At 42.3% G+C, this 5,640-nt stretch overlaps 1 pseudogene; it reads left to right on the forward strand.

Moving 5' to 3' along the window:
- Positions 1 to 3,116: 3,116 nt before the first annotated feature.
- On the forward strand, positions 3,117 to 3,208 carry LOC114809894 (annotated as a pseudogene).
- The last annotated feature ends 2,432 nt before the right edge of the window (positions 3,209 to 5,640 follow it).

A 5,640-nucleotide genomic window follows, 5' to 3' on the forward strand; every position in this document is an offset into this window, starting at 1 on the left:
TGCCATGTACCTACCCTATCCTGATTGTTTCTTCAGCATCCATGATTTGACAAAAATAGTAAGGCTGACAAGAGTGGAAAGGTTGGCTGTTTCCCAGAGAATTAGCTGACATGGGCCAGAGTGTTAAAGACCAAATTCATGAAGGGCACACGTCTACTAATTCTGTGGTATTATTCTCTTCCAAGTGCTTATACAGCTTAAATGCACAATGAATGAATGAATAGAGCTCTGTACTAAGTGCTTGGGAACTTACCTGTTTGTCTCAGGGTTTACAATTTGTGGCTGAGCTGATGGATCGAGTCTATTCTGAGCATTCAGGATGATTTAAGCAAAGACCCTGAGGTGGGGAGAGAGCCTTAAGCGACTGAAAATGCTTAAAGTAGAGCTGGAACGGAATTCCCCTAGAGTTTTACTAGATTACAAGCTCTTTGAAGGCAAGGATCATTTACTTCTCTGGGCCTCAGTTCCCTCATCTGTAAAATGGGGGTTGAGACTTTGAGCCCACATAGAACAGGGACTGTGTCCAACCCGATTAGCTTTTATCTATCCCAGTGCTTAGTACTGTGGCCGACTTGTTCATTCCAAGCGCTTAGTACAGTGCTCTGCACATAGTAAGTGCTCAATAAATACTATTGAATAAATACTATTGAATGAACAGTGCCTGACACATAGAAAGCACTCAACAAATGCCATTATTATTATGTCTATTAACTCAATTGAATTCTCCCAAGCACTTAGCAAGCATTTAGTATAGTGCTTTGCATACAAAAAAGTTCAATAAATACCACTGATTGATTGATCTAGTTCCTTCTGACTAGTTCTTCCAAACTGTAAACCCCTTCTGTAGACTCTCAGCTTCTCGTGGGCAGGGAGCATGTTTTTTGTTTGTTTCATTGTTTGTTTTGTTGTTTGTTTGTTTTGTTTTTTATGGTATTCATACTTATTGTGTGCCAGGCACTTTATTAAGCGCTGTGGTGGATACAAGCTAATCAGATTGGACACAGTCCAGATCCCACATGAGGCTCACAGTTTAATTCCCATTTTATAGATAAGGACACTAAGGCATCGAGAAATTAAGTGACTTGCCCAAGGTCACACAGTAGATACGTGGCAGAGCTGAGATTAGAACCCAGGTCCTCCTTCTCCCAGGCTCATCGTCTTTCCACTAGATCTCTGATCCTCCTACCAAGACTACCAAGTTTGTACTACTGAACTCTTCCAAGTGCTTAATACAGTACTCTGCACCCAGTAAGTGCTCCAGAAATACGATTGATAGATTGGCTCATTCATTCATTCATGTATAAGATCCCAACAGGCCCTGATCAATTGTTCACTTCTCGATGAATGCAATTCAGAAACGCCTCCCTTGTGACTCCATCTTGGATGGTTAAGGCTTTGCATCAGGCACTTAGCCAGACAGCAGCAGCTCTCTCTGAGGCAGTCAATCCATCAGTGGTATCTGTTGAGCACTTTTTATGTGCAGTATGCTGTATTAAGCACTTGGGAGAGTGTACAGTGCCACAGAATTAGTAGACATGTTCCCTTCATGAATTTACTCTTTGAAACTCTGGCCCATGTCAGCTAATTCTCTGAGAAACAGCCAACCTTTCCACCCTTCTCAGCTTTGCTATTTTTGTCAAATCATGGAGGTTAAAGAAGCAATCAGGATAGGGTAGGTGTATTAAAATATAAAACCCTTTGTGCATGTGTGTGAATGTGCAAGCTGGTTCTTCCTCCTCTCTTATTTATATCTAAGGGCACAGACCAGGAAGCAGCATGGCCTTGTGGAAAGAACATGGGCCTGCGAGTCAGAGGACAGGGTTTCTAATCCCAGTTCTGCCACACGTCTGCTGTGTGACCTTGGGCAAGTCGATTAACTTCTCTGGGCCTCAGTCACGTCATCCATAAAATGGAGATTCAGGCAGTGAGCCCCATATGGAACAGAGACTCTGTCCTACACAACTTGTATCTACCCCAGTGCTTAGGACCGTGTTTGGCACATAGGAAGCACTTAACAAATACCAGATTATTATTATTATAATGTTGGTATTTATTAAGCGCTTACTATGTGCCGAGCACTGTTCTAAGCGCTGGGGTAGACATAGGGGAATCATGTTGTCCCACCTGGGGCTCACAGTCTTAATCCCCATTTTACAGATGAGGGAACTGAGGCACAGAGAAGTTAAGTGACTTGCCCACAGTCACACAGCCGACAAGTGGCAGAGCTGGGATTCGAACTCATGAGCCCTGACTCCAAAGCCCGTGCTCTTTCCACTGAGCCACGCTGCTTCTCCTCCTCCTCTCTCCAGGTAATTATTATTACCTGGTAATGTATCCGTGGGCTTGCAGATTTTGAGAAACAAATTCAGTTGCATGCAATACAACTGCAAGATTAATCTAGAAACAAATTCAGTTGCATGCAATACAACTGCAAGATTAATCTTCTGGGGAGCCACCCTGAACTCAGCACCATTATCTTATTCACCCTTATTTTTCTGCAAATTCAGAGCTGCTGCTACTTTCATTTTTCTTTTGTTCTGCATTCCTCACTTGTAGCTGCTGTAATCCAGTTCAGAGTTACTCAGAAAAGATAAGATAAGAGCTAACGTTTGAATATCTATGCTCTCTCCCTTTTCATCACAAAGACAAGAAAGTCATCAATTTACGTAGATCAAAAAGACTTATTTCTCATGCTACCAGAATTGGAAATTTTTCAGAAGTGGAAATCATGTGTAAGTATTCCTCAAAGGAAGCTCCAAAGGCTCAAAGACTGGCTCTAGACTGTGAGCTGGATGTAGGCAGGGAATGTGTTTGTTGTTAAATTGCACTCTCTCCCAGTAAACACTCAATAAATACAATTGAATGAATGAATGAATCAATCAATCAACGCATCAGTAAAATCAAGATAGACTTGGGCAACAAATATATGGTAGGTTACAAGAGGGAAAATTTAGGCATTTGGGGTTTTTTTATGTTATTTGTTAGTCACTTACTGTGTGTCAAGCACGGTTCTTAGTCCTGGAGTAATAACAAGAGAGAGTTCAAGCTGTGAGGATCACTGTACTAAGTACTAGGGAGCATATAATACAACAGAATTGTTGCTCACAATGAGCTGACAGTCTGTACTTTCAGGGATCATTTCTATAGTATGTTACTAGAGAAGTGAGATTGAAAGCGTTAAGAGCCTAGGAGTCAGAAGGTCATGGGTTCTAATCCCAGGTCCACTACATTTCTGCTGTGTCACCTTGGGCAAATCACTTCACTTGTCTGTGCCTCCATTCCCTCATCTGCAGAATGGGAATTGAGACTGTGAGCCCTACGTGAAACAGGAACTGTGCGCCACCTGATTTGCTTGTAACCACCTGAGTGCTTAGTACAGTGCCTGGCACATAGTACGTGCATAATACATACCATTTTATTATTATGATTATTATTATTATTATAAGAGGGGAGACAAGCATTACTATAAATAAATAAATTATTTATATGTACAGAAGTCCTGGGGTGCGGAGGGTGGGGTGAATAACAAGCGTCAAGATCCAAGTGCATAGATGACAGAGACAGAAGGGCCATTCCGCGAGATACAGGTAATAGAATGGTTTTACCATTTATGATGATGATTCTGCTTTTTCCTCACCAGGCTCTCCAGTGTCCTTGTGTTCTAGAGGAACCTCTGAGAATATTTTCCCCCTAATCACAGTGTCAGAAAGTTATTTATACACCTCGCCAGCCCAGAGCCCTCCAGAGAGTGATGCTTAAGAAGGATATCAGTTGTTACCCTGATGATATTTGTCTATATTTATGGGCGTCTCCAATATATCGCCTCACCTGCTCTCTCTTATCACTGGTTTGTTTCAGCACTCTCAGGGAAAGCAGGAGAAAGAGGCCATCTTTGAAGAGTGAGAAGTGGTTCTCTGACCTTACTTCTTTAAAGGAACTTGCCTTCATGGGTCCAGCAGGCAACACATACTTATGGGATTCTAAATGGATGTCGGGCACTATTTTATTCAATCATATTTTTTTCAATCAATTGTATTTATTGAGTGCTTACTGTGCTCAGGGGAAACTGTACTAAGCACTTGGGAAAGTACAATACAACAGTGTTGGTAGACAGTTCTCTGCCTACAATAAGGTTATTAATAATAATAATAATAATTTTGGTACTTGTTAAGCACTTACTGCATGCCAAGCACTGTTCTAAGCACTGGGGTAGATACAATTTGATCAAGTTGGACACAGTCCCTGTCCCACATGGGGCTCACAAAGTCACTTAACTTCTCTGTGCCTGTTACCTCATCTGTAAAATGTGGATTAAGACTGAGGCCCTCGTGGGATAGCCTGATTACTTTTTATCTACCCCAGAGCTTAGAACAGTGCTTGGCTCATAGTAAGCACACACATACCATTATTATTATGATGATTATTAAGCACTAGGGTAGATACAATACAATCAGATCACTTTCTCTGTCCCACGTGGGGGTTAATTGATCAGTCAGTCAATTGTATTTATTGATAATAATTATTTATTGATAAATAATAATCATGATATTTGTTAAGCACCTACTATGTGCCAAGCACAGTTCTAAGTGCTGAACTAGATACAAGGTAATCAGGTTGTCCCACGTGGGGCTCACAGTCTTAATCCCCACTTTACAGACGAGGTAGCTGAGGCACAGAGAAGTTAAGTGACTTGCCCGAAATCACACAGCTGATAAGTGGCGGAGCCGGGACTAGAACCCATGACCTCTGACTCCCAAGCCCATGCTCTTTCCACTGAGCCACACTGCTTCTCTGTCACCATTTTTACAGATGAGGTAACTGAGGCCCAGAGAAGGGAAGTGACTTGCCCAAGGTCACACAGCAGATATGTTGCAGAACCTGGATTAGAACCCAGGTCCTTCTGACTCCCAGGCCCAGGCTCTATCCACTAAGTTCCGCCGCTTTTAGAGGTTGAGCTCTTGTCATGACTCAGGATTTGGCCATGGGAAATGGGTGACAAATTCAGAGGACTTTGCATTGGCTTTTTTCTAAGACGGTATCTCTCTCCACATCCAGTGATACTCAGTAGTCATAGGAGTACCAGTAATAATAATATATATTAAGTGTTTACTGTGTGCAAAGCACACTGAGAACTGAGAAATAATACAAAGATGGGAATTAGAAATAGTCCCTGTCCCTCGGCTGAGGGCAGGAGGGGGCCTTACTTCAGAAAAGCCGCCTTTGCTCAACTGATCTGGGGAGGGGGAGTTGAGGGAAGTGTTCCAGCTCAGTTGTTTTCAAAGAGTACAGTACCATTAAGCCTTTCCCCCCTCATTACACCTTTACAAACTTCCTACCTTCAAATAAGATGAATAATATTGCACCCATAAAGCTATCCTTGACAATAATAATAATGTTGGTATTTGTTAAGCGCTTACTATGTGCAGAACACTGTTCTAAGCACTGGGGTAGATAGAGGGTAATCAGGTTGTCCCACGTGAGGCTCACAGTTAATCCCCATTTTACAGATGAGGTAACTGAGGCACAGAGATGTTAAGTGACTTACCCACAGTCACACAGCTGACAAGTGGCAGAGCTGGGATTTGAACTCATGACCTCTGACTCCAAAGCCCAGTTTCTTTCCACTGAGCCACGCTGCTT

This window comes from Ornithorhynchus anatinus, chromosome 2 (assembly GCF_004115215.2).
Source record: "Ornithorhynchus anatinus isolate Pmale09 chromosome 2, mOrnAna1.pri.v4, whole genome shotgun sequence".
Taxonomy (NCBI): domain Eukaryota; kingdom Metazoa; phylum Chordata; class Mammalia; order Monotremata; family Ornithorhynchidae; genus Ornithorhynchus; species Ornithorhynchus anatinus.